The sequence below is a fragment of the Somniosus microcephalus genome, chromosome 20 (assembly GCF_052327205.1).
Source record: "Somniosus microcephalus isolate GS21.2 chromosome 20, FLI_Smic_1.0, whole genome shotgun sequence".
NCBI classification, from domain to species: Eukaryota; Metazoa; Chordata; class Chondrichthyes; order Squaliformes; family Somniosidae; genus Somniosus; species Somniosus microcephalus.
In genome coordinates, this window is record NC_141006.1 from 42,893,314 (window position 1) to 42,912,571 (window position 19,258).

Here is a 19,258-nt window from a genome sequence, read left to right on the forward strand (position 1 = left end):
TGGCACATTTGCGAGAAATCTTACTGTGTTCAGAGGGTTTTATTGTTCATCGTATTCCTGTGTGTACTTGTTGGGGCGGCGTATTTAATAGATTTTTTTGAAATAGTAAGATTTTACTGTCTGACTTTACTATTATCTTATAATCCTGATACTTTCAGGCTGGAAAACAGATTAGTATTAAGATTTACAAGAAGAGCAATGACTCCACAATCAATCTCTTTGTCTTTTATAGATTGATATCAGTAAATTACCATTTATTTTTGTTTGCTATTAAATTGTATCGCGTTGGACGGATACATTGCTCACCAGGTAAACGGTTAGCTTTGTGGATAACGTTTTAATCCGAATAATGTTCTTTCTGTGAACCTATAAACCGGTTTTTGTTTTACCCGGCCGGTCTGTGAGGACAAGGTGTGACAGACCTGTCTAGGGAGGTGGCTGCATTGCAAGTTTAGACTTCTCCTGACAATAGGAGGATGTTTTGGGATAAGTGAGGTATCACAGAATTTCTTTTCTTGGCGATGCAATAAATCTGTCAGCTAAATCTGAGTGTGCAGAACGAAATTGGATCAATTTCCTTCCAGTTGAGAGATATTAAATACCACAAACCGCAGATGAAGATCTCCCGTGTTGCCACACTTTGGTCTTCCTGCGCCCCAACTTCGAGTCTGCTCGACTTCCGTGGGAGATTCGGCCATTCCTGCTGCATTAAACGCACATTGTGAGGTTGTTCCTGATTTTTTTTAATAATTTCATTTTAGGCATAGGATTGGATTTAAAAAACAATATACCCTGCAGCGGTTAATAGTCTGCAGCATTATAATTTAACATGCGTTCCAGAAGAGAGACCCAATTGTACGTAATACCTGTATTAAACTTATATCTGCAGAGATGTGTTTTAAAGCACTAATGCAGTATTCCTGTATCTCCCTGCAGTGCTCTGTCCAGGAATCTGAGCACAGTTTAACCTGAGCTGTTGGGAATGAGCCACTCAGCCAGCGCCTGCGCATTAGCAAGGAGGCCTGGGCTTGCTTGCAGGGATAAACAGAGTTGCTTTGAATAGCAATATCGACCTATTGGATCTGGTGGCAAGCAGGCTGCGTGATTTGTGGGGCTGATGAACAGTTTGTGATTTATAGCGTAGAATTTTTTTAAAATTGTGATGCTGCCAAAACTAGAATGCAATTTTGTTCAGTAGGACTGGTTCTAAACCCACAGAGAGATGGTTTAACTCTGATATCACAAGTAATTACGTTTTTCACACCTGCATTGTGGTGCAGAGAGTAGTGTTCACAATCTATATCAATGATTTGGATGAGGGGACCAAATGTAATATATCCAAGTTTGCTGCTGATGCAAAGCTAGGTGGGAATGGGAGTTGTGAGGAGGATGCAAAGAGGCTTCAAGGGGATATAGACAGGCTAAGTGAGTGGGCAAGAACATGGCAAATGGAATATAATGTGGAGAAAGGTGAAGTTATCCACTTTGGTAGGAAAAATAGAAAAGCAGAGTTTTTTAAATGGTGAGAGATTGGGAAATGTGGGTGTCCTTGTACACCAATCACTGAAAGTTAACATGCAGGTGCAGCAAGCAATTAGGAAAGCAAATGGTATGTTGGCCTTTATTACAAGAGGATTTGAGTATAAGAGTAAAGATGTCTTACTGCAATTATATAGGGCCCTGGTGAGACCACACCTGGAGTATTGTGCACAGTTTTGGTCTCCTTACCTAAGGAAGGATACACTTGCCATAGAGGGAGTGCAACGAAGGTTCACCAGACTGATTCCTGGGGAGGAGAGATTGAGTAGACTAGGCCTATATTCTCTAGAGTTTAGAAGAATGAGAGGTGATCTCATTGAAACATACAAAATTCTTACAGGGCTTGACAGGGTCGATGCAGGGAGGATGTTTCCTCTGGCTGGGGAGTCTAGAACCAGGTGTGTCAGTCTCAGAATAAGGGGTTGGCCATTTAGGACTGAGAGGAGGAGAAATTTCTTCACTCGGAGGGTTGTGAATCTTTGGAATTCTCTACCTCAGAGGGCTGTGGATTCTCGGTCATTGAGTATATTCAAGACAGAGATCGATAAATTTTTCGATATTAAGGGAATCAAGGGATATGGGGATAGTGCAGGAAAGTGGAGTTGAGGTAGAAGATCAGCCATGATCTTATTGATTGCGGAGCAGGTTCAAGAGGCCAAATGGCCGACTCCTGCGCCTATTTCTTATGTTCTTCGTAGTTATGCCATATGTCAGAATTTGAAGTTGCTGGTTTTAAAATATTTTAAGTGATCTTTGAATTGTTCAAAATTAATCTTTAAAGCTGCAAGGATATAATACAAGTGCTTATCATCTGAAAAATAATGTTGTTTACATATATTGTGCTAATTTTGGATCAGAATATGAAGACTCACTTGATTTTGTGCCAGTTTCATCAGTTATAGGAACTGGAGTAGTCCATTCAACCCCTCGAGCCATTCGATTACATCATGGCTGTTCTGTACCGTATCTCCATTTATCTGTCTTGGTTCCATATCCCTTAATACCTTTGCCTAACATTGTGATGGTTTCTCTCTGATATCACAAGTTAATTCTTCATTACCATTAATTGTGGAGTTAGTTTATTACAATGTGATGCTGGTATTTTCATGATAGATGGTGAAAATAAGTGTGTATCTATATATTTGGTCCGAGTATATCAAATAAAATATAGGCTCAGGAAAAACTACAGCTGTGCTTTGTGTTCCTTTTTTGTTGTTGCTTTTTCTGTCTTCCATTTGTGAATACACTAAATAGAACCAAAGGTAAACTCCAAGCCTGCCTGTAGTGTATTTTACTGTTTTTTAATCTATATGTAATGATGCATTTTGTCTGGAATTTTAGATTGTTGATATAATTGTAGTGTTGTATTTTCTAATGCTGAGGTACCTGAGATGGAAATAAATGCCATGTATAAAATTTTAGGAAGTGTTGCAAATCTCGCCATTGAAGCTATTGCAGTTCCTGTCTTTAGAATTCATACGCTACAGAAATGTTTGATTGTTTTAGATAATAAGAGCTGACAATCAACCTGTAGAAATTATCTAAAACAATCAACCTGTAGAAAAAATATGAAGCAAATTAATTTCCATTTTGGAGAGTCTCAGTTGGTTTAAATTGGCGCATACAACTAGCAGCTTTACATTTTCAAAACAGTACCCTTTAGAAATACTTTGTGATATAGGTGGGTATTGGACATAATGGGATGTATGTGGCTACTGACAGGGAAAGAATCTGACAGATGAAAATCCAATTGTTACAGTGTCAAGGTACACGGAGTGTTTAAAATCCACAATAGATGACCTTTTAGGAGTGGGGGTGGGGGAATTTTTATAGTTTTCTCAACTCTGCCACCATTTCCCTCATCCTGGGCATGCTGATGACTTGCTCCCAGGAGCCTTCCAATGCTGCTTGCAATTAATTATGTGCGATGCTGCCCTTTTTTGACTCCAGTGCCATTCATGATGTGTGTGAAATTTTACTAGTGGTGAGGTTTTGAGACGTGAAGCAAGGAGATATGTGCATCAAGTATAATGTATTAGATTAGTAGATATGCAATGAGAGGTGTCAAGTTTGCAGCACAAGGTGAGTATATCAGTGGCATAATTTCTGTTCCGCTACAGAAAAACTTAATTCTCGAGATCCAAGGCTTGCCTGCAAAGTATCCTCCCAGGAACTGGTCCAAGTCCGAACCAGAGAGAAGCTGAGAATGTAGTGGCATCTTTGGATTGGAGATACTTTTTCTTTTCACATTTTTACTAGTAATTGGAGGTTAGATTTGGCTAAAATCTTTTTAATGCATAAAATCTCCCAAATAATTGGCACTGGAGGGATAAGATCCATAGATTACATACAGGTGTAGTTTAGTTTGTGTATAGGTCCCTGTCTCCATAAACCAATAATGGGCCATTCCTCCTCGTTGCGTTTCTCACTACTGCCCACAGCTTGTCCCCACTTGCAACTAACTGACCCATACCACCTGGCAGCAGAAACATTTTTTTCTTTGGACATGCATTGTTTAATATGTATGTCCAGAATTTTTTCTTTTGAGAATTTGTGCCGATTTAAAAGAGGGGACTGCTGGTGAATAAACTGCTTTTTCCACTTTCTGTACCGAGTGTCAGCAGCAAGTACTCCCAGGTCAGATACATCAAAGGCTAGATGTAAAGTAAAACTCCCTTTTACATTGCTTCAACAATAAACCCAAACCCCAACTTCAGAAGTGTACCCAACTTCTGAAAAGCACCCTTTACAACATTAGTATGATGTCTCTATTTCCCAAAACATCTATCCTTGTGATTACTGAATAAGATTGTTACTTGGTGCCACATTTTATTGGCCCAGAAATTCAGGTCGGGGGCTTCCCGCGGGTACAAGCCCCCGACTTGCACTTACCTAGCGCGCCGGCCGTTGAGCTGTGGGCCTGCGTGGGATTCCGATTCTGGGCCTCCTCCAACTGCCGGCGTGCAGTGCTTGTGTATCCCAGGGGCGCAGTTAGTTCGATGTGTCCCCTGGGATCACGTGGGCCATGGAGAGCCAATGGTAGCAGGGAATGCTTTATTCATAAGTTTGACAGGAAGAGCTGTCAAACCTATAAATACTATAAGCCCCAAAACATCTCAAACTTCAAATAATTTTTTTTTTTTAATCACTTTTAAAATAACTAAATTACATGAAATAACTATTAAACAATTTAAATTTTTGAAAAAATTAATTACATTTTCTAACGGGGCTAAAAATAAACTTACCTTTCTTTAAAGTATTTAAAAAATAATAAACCTGTGGAAAAAATGTTTTAATTTTAATTAATTCACCACTTACCTTGTTAAAAGCAGGCTTTGCGCCTGCTTTTTAAAAGTGTAACTGCTGGAGACTTACCCGCCCGGAGAAACCTGCAAAAAAAAAAAAAGTAAGTTCGATGTGCACGCGCTGCCTCTCCGGCGCACGCGTTCCACCTGTCAACCTCTTTCAGGGGAACGGAAGTGCCGGTTTCCCGCGCATGCGCAGTGCATGCACGAAACCGGCACTTTCGTTGGGCCTACGCGTGAGTACCCCGTGCGTACTCACGCGTTGGGACCCGAATTTCTGGGCCATTGTGTTCTGGTTACAAGTTCACTCAGATACAGGTTTAAACTGGCCAAACGTCTTCCCTTTTTGTGCGTGTGTGCTAGGTGCTGAGTGGAGATGCCTACAACTGTAAATGAAGCAATTTATATGTCTGTTCAGATTTGCATGCCTCTCCAAGATTATGGCACCATGCCTCGGTATAAACTATACATCTGAAATTCTCTTTGTAGGGTTGTCAGGATGTAGCAATTTCAGATTTAAGCTATTTTCTCTGTCTGGACTGATGCTTTGAGGTTCGGATTAAAACATCAAGCTTTCATAGAGCAACATTTAATCAGTGGCTCCTGATCGAACAAGGTGTTTTATAAGATGAGATTTTGTTATGAAAGGATTCTACTGTATTGCAAAAGATCTTGCTTACTAGTATCAATTTTTTTTTTAAGGAAACAAAGAACCTATTCTAAATGTTACTAAAAGCTAGTTGCTGGGACACATGAATGTAGATCATTAAGAGTTTATTTTGAAAAGTTGATGAGTGTTGGTTTAAAGCAGTTGCATTATTCTGTGCTGGCGATGAGAGAGCGTTCAGAAGCACAAAGGAAGCTTCTGGAGCCTAAAAATGTTCAAAATACAAACTTAGTAGAAGTTTATTTTGATTTATTTGCTGAGCTTATCCTCCAATGAAGAGCACCCATCCTGTTTTGTTCCCAGTGTTTGCTGGTCCTAGGCCTCGAGGTTGAGAGGGTGGTGTGCAGTGCACGTCTTGGTATAGCAGAGCTGTGTGAATCTGCACTGGGGTGCTGCCTCTCCACCTCCGCTCAGTCTCTAACCACTTGGCAAAGATTCAGATTGGTAACTGAGAAGAGCCAGAGATCAAACCAGTACAGGAAACTCTCGTTTAAACGGCACCTAAATATCCAGAATTCTCTATTAACCGGCAAAATCTCACTCCGAAAACAACACCTCAATAACCGGCAATGTTGCCGAGTCCAAGTCTCCCGCGGTGGCCAAGTTAGTCAGTGGGGGTAGTTCTCCAAACTGCCACTAAGCTTCTTGGCGCTGTCTGAAGTCAGAACACCTCAATACCCCTGTAACAGGAGTCTGACTCTCCCGCGCTGCCAGTAGTCTCTTCTGATCCACCATTTTACAGGGGTACTGTGTGTCTCCCACGCTGCTGGTAGTCATTGCATTGCATTACCCTCAACTGGCAGTACTGTACTTAATCAAGCATCTTCCACCATCCATTTAACACAACATTCTGTAGGTGAGCACCCAATTACTGTATACTGCACACTTCTTGATTTTTTTAATTTTTCTTTGTTAAAAATAGCCTCGGTAGATAACCCTCTCCGTCATCCGGAATTTTTGATCAACCGGCAACACGCCGGTCCCATCGGTGCTGGATACCAAAGGGTTTCCTGTATCACCCTGCTCCATGGCACAATGTGTTGATGCTCCAACATGCAACCTGTAATGCTGCACAGAATTTTAAATAATTAAAATAATGTCATAGTTTCTAAAGCATTTAATGGGTTCCAAGACTTTTCAGTAGAACTAGCAGTTTATTGAAATGTAGATTTTTCTTGTTTTCTCTTTTGTTACAGTGACACAGTGCCGTTACAGTCGAAGCCTCTTAAGCCACTCTTACTTTGTGGTTAACATTATATCCTGTTTTGAGTGAGTGCCTTCCATGGGGTGCACTGGGCTCCATTGTTAATATGAAGACTCCGAGCAAATACGTAGGATTGGCTTCCTGCATTTACATTACAGAAAGTGGCACCCTGATGGAAGAATAGCGGACCTACAGTTTTGAGATGCTACAATACGACATGTTTTTGGAGTCTGGGCTTGTTGAAACTATAAAGTGCAACCAATAGAAGGAAATCTGTATAACTGCAGTCAGCAGCACATCTGTAGTGTAAAAGGACCCTTTGTGTGATCATCCTTGGGAACTCTGATTTGATTTTGGTAATCAGCTAGCTAATATGCCTTCTATCCTATCACAGACCTTCCCTTTTGTTCTTTCATCCCCTCCCCCCCCTTTCCCAGCCCCTACACTTGCTTAAAAATCTGTTCCATTTCCTGCTTTTTTCCAGTTCTGATGAAAGGTCATCGACCTGAAACGTTAACTCTGTTTCTCTCTTCACAGGTGCTGCCTGACCTGCTGAGTATCTCCAGCATTTTCTGTTTTTATTTCAGATTTCCAGCATCTGCAGTATTTTCTTTTTGAACTAATATGATGTCGGTGCGTGTGTGTACTGAGGGCGGGAAAGTGGAAATCAGCTGCTGTTTCATATAAACATAAAAATGAGTAAACCAACGCCCAACGGTACTCTGTTTAATGACTGGCATTTTGAGTATAATGTCACCTACGGTCTGTTGTATGGATGAGAGTGTCCACCTCAGTTTGTGGCTTGGCTTCAGCTAAATTAGTTTTGAGCTGATCATTGCACTACCCACATCGATAGCAAAATGGTGTTGGTACTATTTGACTATTGATGTTGAAATTTTAGACTTGAGATTTCTCGTCAGTGCTGCTTACAGATCTGGTCTCCCCTTGCATTGTCTTTTCTACTGATCCATAAGTCTGCAGTATGAGCTGAATAGCTCGGTTTGTACTGGCCGGTGTAATTCACTTTTTCGCTTTCTTGAAACTCAAGGGTGATAAATGCATTGTGCGGTGTGGTATGGTACTGAGTTATATAGGCTGGGAAAGTCCCAAGTTCAATTTCTGGCCTGTAGTGAATTAGCTGATCTCAGTCAGGGCAGTGGTCGGAACATTACTGGTTTATGTGCCTGCAGGCTGCGTATACAAAAAAATGAGCCAGGGTTCCTGCTCCTGCTTGCTGCACAGTGACATCAGGATTCAGGAAGCATCTGTAAGGGCCTGTTGTGTGGACACAGGATTGGGCTTAGCTGGGCTTCCCTTTATGGTCCAATTTTCTGTAAGACTCCTTGTCCAGGTTGCCAATGATGGATGGCTACATGAGTGAGATACTGGCAGGCTGTTGGATGGTAACCCCATGAGTTATTGCCTTCAGGAGAGATGGGGAGAAACTTCTACTGTTCCACATGTAAAATATGTTCAATGTAGTGTCTGAATTTTCAAATATTATACCTTTTCTTGGTATCTGCTTATTTGGTTATAATGCTCTTGGTATATTGAACAGTCTGTATACACTCAGCCCGATGAAAATAAATGATTAAATTACTGTACTTGGGTGGTTGGGGATTTGCACAAAATACTTCAACGATTGATACTTTTTTTAACTTGAACTTTCAATGATGTAATTTTCCTGACCGGTGTTCTATTCTTTCCATTTTCAGTGGTGATTGCTAAAATATTTAATTGGATCCACAAAATCAGTGATTACATTTCATAATTTATGCTGATTGAACCCACAAATAAAGTCGTGTGTAATATGCAAAAAATGTATTGTCATTTTTTTTTGTATATGTTTGGGTATGCTGCCAATTTTCCCCTTTTGCTGAATGCCCAACTTGCCGATGGTATGGTTCTATGGGAGATGGTAGCTATTCTTTATGGAATAACCCAGTCAGTGAATGCCAACAGCAGTTTTGACCGTGGGAGCCTTGCCGCTAAGCCCAATCTTGTCCTTGCTTGATGTCCACGTGCACTTTCTAGCAGGAGTCGGCAGAAAGGGAACCCTAACTGGATTTGTTTCTCTCTTTGACCTGGGGTACTGAGTCCAATTGTAGAGCCCCAACTGCTACCGGGAATATTAACCTTCACTGCAGTCTGTATATCCTAATGGGGAAACTATGAAACGTTAGTGAAACAAGCTTGCTACAGGAAAATAAGATAAAGCTCAAATTTCATTAACCTAAGACATCATCTGCGATGTGAACTGGAACCCATGCGCTTGTCAGAGGTTTAGGCAAACTATGGATTATGGAGTAGGATACACAAATTTGTAACATTTAGCATAGTCACATCTTGTCCTGTTTGCCCATCTCCTCTGTCCTTTCTGACCTCCACTGACTCCCTGCCCCTGAAAGCACAAAATTACAAATACAGTACCAGTCAATCTCTGTGGCAAGAACCAAAAAGGAAAAAAAAAACTTGCATTTATATAGCGTCTTCCATGACCACCGGATGGCCCAAAACGTTTTACAGCCAATGAAGTACTTTTTGAAGTGTAGTCACTGTCGTACAGACAAATTAATGTTTCGCTTGTAGACCATTCATCAGAATTGGGTCTCAAATTATTAGTCGATATTAAGGCCAGAGGGCTACAAAGTACCCAATAGAAAGATAAGGTGCTGCCCATCCAGCTTGTGTTGAGTTTCATTGGAACAGTGTAGAAAGTCAAAGATGGATAGGTCAGAGTGGGAGTGGAAAATTAAAAGAAGCAAGCGGCCAGGAGCTCAGGGTTGCACTTGCAGGTAGATCATGGTTAAAAAAGTGATCACTTAATCTGTGTTTCGTCTTCCCAAGGTAGAGGAGATTGCACCATGAGCATCAGATACACGGGATTATTAAAAACATAACAGGAGTAGGTTATTCAGCCCCTCAAGCCTGTTCCACCATTTGGTGAGATCATGGTTGATCTGTACCTTAACTCCATTTAACTGCCTTTGCTCCATATCCCTTGATGCCCTTACCTAATAAAAATCTATCAATCTCAGTCTTAAAAATGTCAGTTGACCCAACATCCACAGCCATTTGAGGAAGATAGTTCCAGATTTGCACCATCCTTTGTGGAAAAAGTACTTTTTGATTTCACTCCTAAACGGCCTAGCTCTAATTTTAAGATTATGCCCACACTTTTTTGGATTTCCCCCATCAAGAGGAAATAGTTCTTGATATCTACCCTATAGAATCCCTTTATCATTTTAAAGACCTTGAATCAATTACACATACATTTTTGGGACCCAGGAAGTGAACGGAGAGGTGAAGTGGAAGATGATTTGGGGAATGTGAAGGCTGGTGAGGTGCAAGGTGAGAACAAGTATGTGAAGGAGGGAGGCATGGGAAACAACAACTTGCATTTATATAGTACAAAGGCATGAAAGAGGGTTTCAGCAACAGATGAGCTGAGACATGAGCGAAGCTGGGTGATGGTATGGAGGTGGAAGAAAGTGGTCTTTATGATGGAGCAGAAATGGGGTTGAAAGCTCAGCTCGTGGTCAAATAGGACACAGAGGTTGCGAACTGTCTGGTTCAGCCTGAGACAGTGGCTGGGGAGGGAATGGAATTGGTTGGCAGGGGTAAGGAGCTTGTGGCAGGGGCTGAAGACAATGGCTTTGGTCTTTCCAATGTTTGATTGGAGGAAATTGCAGCTTATCCAAGACTGGATGTTGGACATGCAATCTGACAACACTGAGGCAGTGGAGGGGATCATGAGAGTGTGGTGAAGAGGTAGAGCTGGGTGTTGTCCGGATACACGTGGAATCTGACGCCATGTTTTCGGATGATGTGGGGAGCATGAAGAAGAGGTGTGGGGGGGGGGGGGCAAAGATAGATCCTTGGGGCACTCGAAAGGCAACAGTGGGGGGTAGGTACAGAAGAGAAGCCATTGCTGGAGATGCTGTGGCTGTGGTTGGATAGGTAAGACTGTACCTTCTCCAGCTTGAGCCTCACAGTCCTCTGACTTTGGCCTTGTATATGTCCCACCTTCCCCAATGCTCCCCGCTCAGTGACACAGGTTTCAGCTATCCGTATCCTCTGGAGCTTCCTCCTTAAACCTCTTCACTTTGATACTTTAACTCTCCCTTTAAATACCTCCTCAAAATCTAGCCTGTCAATTCTCCTACTTCTTCTTGTGCTCTTAGATCTATTTCTCTGCAAAACATTTTGGGGTGTTCCTCAAGCTAAAGGCACTATCTAGGTAGAAGTTGTCCTTGTAGTCGCAGCCAAATGAATTCCTTGCAAGCAATAAGGCTTGTACTTTATGCAGGTACCTGTGTTTATCAGTAAGCTTCCTATAATTTTGTTAGTTATTTACGTGTTTTGAGGTTCGCTGCAAATGTTTGAACTTGTAAAGCTATTCAACAATTTGGTACGTTCAAATTTCACTAAGTTAAACATCCTGTGTATTATATGTTTAAGGTTTGAAGTTGCTAGCTGTTGTCACTTCTTTCGTTATTGTGGAAAGTCACAACTATATATATAATTATTATATAATATAATTCTGGAGTTGCATATTTTTATTGACATGACTTTGGAGTAGTAAGAATAATAGTTGTAGAATTGTTTTGTGGACTTTGATTTTAACCTTACAGTAACTAAAATTAAAATTGCATTTATTGCTTTCCCACTTATCTTGAGGGTTATTGAGGACATATCTAAATAACCTTCAAGCAAATGGTCTTGCTGTTAATTTTAATGTGCCACTGTGAGGTGATTTTTGTGTGTAGCAAATGCTTCTAAGATCCAAATGCTATTTATTTTCTTGATACTTTGTATATAGATACTTTTGCCCATTAAAGACCTATCTGCCTATTTTGACTAATTGATTAACAACTAATTCATTGAATCTTTTTAGGTACTACACATGTTTTGTTTATGATTACCAAAAAGTGTGTGGCACTGTGCCATGCAGTTAGGTTTGTTTTGGGTTAGTGGAAGAATGCAAAGATCATGAAAGACTGGCTTAGGTATGTGAAAGGAGCAGAATAACTGGAAAAGACAAAGGGCATCTGGATTTGTGCAGCTAGCCATTTAAATGTGACCCCTGTGTTATTATCAGTATATTCTAGAACTGGTACAGTACTGACTTGTAATTGTATGTCACCTTTTACAGTGTCTTTTTATAATCATTATGCAGTAGCCAAACTAAAATTTAAGGGAGTGGGTGGAGGAAGGAAGACATGATATTCTGAAATCGCCGATCCTTCGTCGTCGCTGGGTCAAAATCCTGGAACTCCCTACCTAACAGCACTGGGAGCACCTTCACCACACACACTGCAGCGGTTCACCACCACCTTCTCGAAGGCAACTAGGGATGGGCAATAAATGCTGGCCTTGCCAGTGACACCCACATCCCATGAACAAATATTTAAAAAACGCTTAAGTACTTACTAAATACAGATAAACCAGTCATCTGTGATACTTAGTTCCTGACAGCTCTCTAAAGATTAGGTCATCATTTCTTTCAGCTGATCTTTTATCACATGCTGTCAAGGATTGCTAACTGCAGTAGTCACACCCAATGGATTTACAGTAAATCATCTGTTCATGTTGAGTAATAATCTTAGCGTGACTATTGAATTTATTAGTGTGAGGAGTCCGAGAAATTCCTAGATTCTTACAGATGGCTGTGACTCTGGGAGCTCTGGAATTTAATTTTTCTTAAGATGGGGCAAGGAAGTTAGTATTCTTGATAAATCAGATTTTATATAAAACCTGCTCATTAACAGATTTGATTTTTTGTGTTTAAAGGAAAAAGAAATGAGCAATGAACCAATTGTTAGTGTGATGAGTTCAGGAGATGGGTGGATTCAAAGATTAACAGAAACCTACTGCGTGCTTAATTGATTTTTGATCTGATCTGTTATGATTTGACTTTAATTTGAGGTCATGCTCACATGACTGAGTTGCTTTCCTTTTGAAAACTTCAACTCAACTTTGAGCCTATTTCCAAGTAAATTATATTTTTTCATTTTACTAAGCCAAAGGATTTTGCATGTGAATTGCAAAGTAATTTACCACTTGGGTTTTAGAGAACCTTTTGTGTTGGATATGAATAAATGTAATTTCTATTGTGTGTCAACAGTTTGTTTTCTCCTCCCCATAACCACGGTTGAGAATGTCCGACAATGGATAGTCTGCTGATACCTCTCAGTTTACATGTGAAGATTGGCTACCTGGCCAGTGCCTGTGGAACCATAACCCAGCAATAATCGTCTGAACTGAACATTATAAATGAGTTTGAGAAAATTAAATGTGTGGCGAGAGAATTTTTGAAGGATATGGCTATGATGAGGTGAGATTAATCTATGAAAAAGGAACTTTTTTGGGGCCTAACAGCTTTTCCTATGCCTAAAAGTTCTTGTGATGTTGAAGGCTCTTACCTTCAGGATATGAGAAGAAAACATTGGAAGTAGTAAAAACTATACTGTATACTTTTAAAGATGCCATGTAGAAAATGTATATCACACTTGCACCTGATCAGCTCAAACATCACTTCAAACAGCAACAAATCTCAACTGAGCAGTTACCTAACAATGAACAAGTAGCATCTTAGTTTTTTTTCCACAAACAGGCTCCTCTGAGCATCAGCAGTTAGTGCGTAATTGATCACAGCATATGTCTGTCTGTTTACAATATTTCCATACAGGAAGCAGGTCAAAGGTTAGAAACTTTGGTCTAGGTAAATTTTGTGGCCTAAAGGTACAAAGCATATTAAGCAAAGTTCCATTTTAGCAGCAAATAGCTTTGCTTAGAGGTGTCCTTTTACACTTATTAGGAAAGGGCTACGATATAAACACTCCTACTTATTAAAGAACAGCACATTGTATGTTACATTGTATAATGCGATGCTCATTATAAAATAGCTTATCTTCTGACTGAAAACATTGAGTAATTTCACAGGAGACAAGCTCGCAATGTAAATGTCCATGCAGCAGATACAGAATTATGAACTTGGAACAGTAGTGGTAATTACAAAGCCAATTGTTTAATTGTCTTCTTACCGTATGACTTTGTCGATGAGATTTATATGCCAGCTTGATTCCGTGGCAGCACTTTCACCTTTTTGAGTCCGTCGTTTGTGGGTTCAAGGCCTAGCACAGGATTTAATCTCACAATTTAGGCTGACAGTTCACTGATCAAGTGCTGCACTGTCAGAGATGCCATCTTTTAGACAAAATGTTAAACCAAGACCCCATCTGCCTGTTCAGATGGGCATTAAAAATCCCATGGCACTGTTTGAGGAAGTGTAAGGGAGTGCTTCTGGTGTCCTCGCAAACATTTGTCCTCACCAGCATTTATCCCCTATCAAAATAGATTCACTGATCATTTACAGGAAACTTTGGTTTATCCGGAGGTTAACTGTCCGGAATGCTCGAGCCACCGGCAAAAATCAGGAGCTGTTTCGTTAGGTTTTTTTTCTTTTCGTTGCTTTTTTTTCACCAGTCAGACTCTGCAAGGTCTCGCCGAAGCTGTTGCTAAGCTACAGAGACGCTTGCAAGGTACAGCCGACTGTTTAGAAGCAAGCAACAGGGTTTGTTGCCAGATATGGAGCTCAAAATCTCCATATGTTTCAACATTAGCGCTGGTTTGTCCGGCGGTTTTGATGGGACGGCAACAGCTCGGTCCCGTCGGTGCCGGATATCACAAAGTTTCCTGTATGTCTTTTTTCCCCTTTCTGACTTGCTCTCTTGCTCTCCTTTCTTTTCTCTCTTCTCTCTTCTCTTTCTTGTGTTCCCTCTCACTCTTGCTCTTTTTTTCCTCTTTCGCTCTTTTTTTTCTCACTTTTCTCACTCGCTCTTTCTCTCCCCTTGCTTGTTTTTTTTCCTCCTTTCTGTGAGTGTGTGTAGTAATGAAGGCAGGGAGCTAATCATGGTATATTGCAGGATAGTTTAGCTCATAAAATGGGGTGGTTGCATTAATGAACCTTTTTAGAAGGTAGGAAAGCTACATGCCAAAGTCGTTTTATTTCTGTTCAATTTATCTCTGGTGGTCTCTCTCTGTCCCCTGCACTCCCATTGCTCACTGCATGTTACTGTCACTCGCACTGTTCGGGCACTGGAAAGCATCACCGGTGTATTTGATAATCCTACCCCCCCCCCGCCCCCCACTCGAGCTTGAAGCCCTTTCACTTGCCATTTCCTAGGACAACGTTTTGAATATGAAATTTGGTTTGTGACAAATTTCATGCATAAGCTGATGCCAATCAATTCTCACAATCTTGTTTCCCATAATTTCACAAAATTAATCTGTGATGCAGTTTTAGAAATGGTTATCACAGTGCAATAATGGGGAAAGGAAGTCTTTTTTGTATTCATATCAATGGTTAGCTTTGCTATTGTGTACTGCTGTACTAATATATTAAGGCCTAACTTGATGAACAAGAACATTTTATTAGGAAAGATTTATAAATATTAACAAACAAATGAGCATAAAAAGCTAATTAAATATATTTCCTCTCTAATGCATTACATGGAGTATTTTAGGTTTGTATACAGAACCAACAGTAGCAAACATTGGTGTGTGAAATTCATCTCCCATATAAATATTAATACTATTAAAAGATCACAGTTCTTAGTGATAAGTATTGCTGGCTAATCCTTTGAAGTCCATTACTTATAATTAGCTGGGTTTGGAGATCATCGAGAGTCTTATGGGTGACCGTAACAGGTGCTCAAGGACAATCCGATTCTTCAAGGCAGGACAGCAGAATCTAAACTACCTGGTTATGAAAAATGGACTCCTAAATTTTCACTTCAAGAAAAAGTAAATTAGTTGAGCTTAAGTAATTTACTAATGGCTGTGGTATATGACAGAATGAGGCTATTCTAGAAAAGGGAACTGAGCTTACTAAAGCTGGAAAGGTGTCAGGAATTTCTTATTCAGAAAGAGGAAATTTGTCATTACAAGCATTAATAGCGTACGATCATGGCTATTGTAGATTTTCATGGGACTCCATCTGTCTAATGTTATAACTGCTAAAAACAATTCTCTAAGCAGCAATGACTTCATCATAACTACTGTTTGTCGTCAGGAATTTATTTTCTGTATGCTCCGTCTATGCAGTATACCAGGTGTGATGCCACTTGGTTTTGAGATACTGTAAGGAGTAGGAGCAATGCATTGCAGCTGTTAACTTAAACTTTTACTGCTGCTGGACTAATAGCTTTTATAGAAGGGTTCTTCTAGCCATCTCCTGTTTGCATTGCTTTGTTTCATAGTGTGATCAGGATATGCGGATGTTCTAGGGGCCTGTATTACTTCTGCAGATAGCTATTTTTTTCAGTTAACTTTAATGCTTTTATTAATGTTTCTACCACTAACCCTGTGGATACTTCAGTACTGTATCAACATTCTATCGTGTGGAATAAATAACATTGGATTGGAATCAGTAAAGCATACTGTGTTACTGTACTACTTATTTCATTGTTACATTTGCGGAATTAAGCTTAAGATGACCATTTAATTGATGGTAACAAAAATAGCCAGTGGAGCTCTCCATATGGCTCAGCTAGTGTGAATAGTGAGGAGTTGAACCACATAAAACAAAGCCTTGGCAAATGCCCTGCCATCAGTTACTGTCCAGGCTTGCACGTGAAGAGTGAAGTACTGGAGGACACCCAGTGCCCATGGAACCATACCCAGCAAGGGATTGATGCCTTGAGGAGAGGGGAAGGGGGGAAAAAGGGAAAGTAAACCAAAATAAACCAAAACAGACAATCAGTACGATAGCAAAATACTGCAGATGCTGGAAATCCGAAATAACAACAGAAAATGCTGGAAAAACTCAGCAGGCCAGGCAACATCAGTGGAGAGAAAATAGAGTCACTGTTCTGACGGTCTTCTAGAAAGACAGAAAGACTTGCATTTATATAGTGCCTTTCACAACCACTGGACATCTCAAAGTGCTTCACAGCCAATGAAGTACTTTTTGAAGTGTAGTCACTGTTGTAATGTAGGAAACGCAGCAGCCAATTTGCGCACAGCAAGCTCCCACAAACAGCAATGTGATAATGACCAGATAATCTGTTTTAGTGATGTTGATTGAGGGATAATTTTGGCCAGGACGCTGGGGATAACTCCCCTGCTCTTCGAAATAGTGCCATGGGATCTTTTACGTCCACCTGAGAGAGCAGATGGGGCCTCGGTTTAACGTCTCATCCGAAAGACACCTCCGACCGTGCAGCACTCCTTCAGTACTGCACTGGAGTGTTAGCCTAGATTTGTGTGCTCAAGTCTCTTATGGAATTTCATTGTATTTTGAAGTAAAATAAAGGTAACTTAAAATTTTAGTGGGAACTATTCTCTGTGCAGGGAATTTGTAATACTCGCTAGGGACACTTGGCAGCTTTCACTCTTCCTCTCCCCCATTCTGGAAAGTTTGGGCTGTTTTAGCCCCAAATGCAAGGTATTGAGTTAGTGAAAACTTAATTGCATGTGTGACTAGATTTGAGTCAAAGTAAATTGCACATTTTACTACAAAATGCAGATTGAAAATTATACAAGCATTTCTATTTTGGAGCAAAATCTGTAACTCCATTTGAATTCAAAATTTTTACTTTCTTGAACTTCCAGTTGCAGAGCTGAGTTTTTTGACCATGTCCATGACCAACTATAAAATTGCATTAAATGTGGAATTGTAATGGTCCGTATTTTGCTTTACCTTTTTTATTTTGAGTATGGCAACCAAAGTGTCAAGTCAGAAGAGTGGATCTAGTCCTATAGTTTTATAACTATAGAATTTTAACCAAAAGGTTTACTTTTATTCTACATGGATAATGGCCATGTAAGAGATAAATAGATGCAGGTGGAGTCTCACATTGATATCACACTTAAGTAATGAGTGACCTGACCATGAGCACAGAGCAGCAATGACATTGACTATGTTGTCTGGTTGGATCCATGAGTTGTTTCAATGTTTTTACACCCAATCTGTGGTCTACTTATGTAAAGGTAAGTCATTTTATACAGTTTCTAATTCTAAAAATGTATTTAAATGCAGAAAATTTAAAAGAAATTAAGGACCTATCTTATGTTAATGTCAGAGATTATAAGTAGTGTTTGAATGCAACTTATGAAGGGATCATTGGTATTTTTATAGGCTTTTGATATTTTCACAGCTAATTTTTGAATGTTGTGTTTCTATGTGCTTTTTTTCCCTCCTGTGAAATGAAGTTTGAATGGAGAAGTGCTGGGAGTATTTGAGAAGTTTGAATGGAGAAGTGCTGGGAGGATTTGGTCATGCAGTACATGTGATTGTTGAGAAGTCTGTACAGTACTAAAGAAGTATCTCGCTGCTTCTGAGCTCCACCCATAGGAAACTCATTTTTATCCGGGACCGGCGTGATGCCGGTTGATCAAAAAGTCCTGATTACAGAGAGGTATACTTACTAAGGTACGAGAGCCCTGTATACGGCCAAAGATCCAGGCGTCCCTGTTGCATGGCAACGCAGGAACCCCGGTTACACGGCCACAGATCCAGGCGTCCCTGTTGCATGGCAACAGGTGCGGGAACCCCGGTTACACAGCCACTAATATGAAGTCAAACTTACCTGAACCTACTCCTGAATTTTGCCGGTTAAGAGATTTCTGGTTATTTAGGTGCCGGTAAAAAGAGAGTTTCCTTGTAAAATAAATCAAACTTTTTATCGCTATGATGTTTGCATGTGGTGGTTTTAAATTCCGCAAATTGTTACTATAAATGTAATGTTTTAGTGAGGCATTAATTTATATTCCAAGTGTTTTCAGGAATTGCATTGTATATTCTTGATTTTTCTTAGTTCGATTCCCTACCATGTATGAAGACCAAGATATAGCAAACTAGTGCAATCGGGGATGCCCAAATGGGTATCCATGGAATGTACAGTATAATTCCTGCAACTGTATCTTGTAGCCCAGAAGTCTGGATCTGAGTTGAGCTGCTGAACACAAGATCAGCTGTTCAATTTTGTATCACCCAGGAAGCCAACTGTGACATACCTCCAATTTGGGAATTTGAGGAACCCCGAGCAAACCCACAGACTGTCGTACTTTATCTTTCAGTAATGCAAAACTTTGCAAAATCCTTTTGGACATTTGAGAAGGGCTGACTTAAGGAGCTGATGGTCTGCAAGAACACTTGGCTACTGTTATTTCACTTGACAAGTGTTTATTGGTTAGTGAAAATTCTGGGTGTGAATGCTATATTTACTCACATTCTCATCTGTTGCTGAAGTTTATTTTAACCTTTTTGAATATCGTTTGCAAATTTTAACACCTGCTTTCTATGGTGCACCATCTGAGACTTTCTTTACTGTAAGCTTGTAATCTTCCATAGATTTTGACACACAGAAATGTCATTAGTGTATGGACTGAAGAATGTTTCTCTCCTCACAATGCAAAAAGTAAATTTTGGATTTTATTATTTAGGCCAGAAATACTACAATACTTAATGGTTAAAGATGCAGTGGACCTACTATGTGAGGGAATGTCAATAATGCTCCGGGGCTTACACCCACACCA

At 40.2% G+C, this 19,258-nt stretch overlaps 1 protein-coding gene across 8 annotated transcripts in view; it reads left to right on the forward strand.

Annotated features, from left to right (window-relative positions):
• Window positions 1-19,258, forward strand: part of macf1a (microtubule actin crosslinking factor 1a) — a 628,388-nt gene that overhangs the window by 67,166 nt on the left and 541,964 nt on the right. The window lies entirely within an intron of this gene.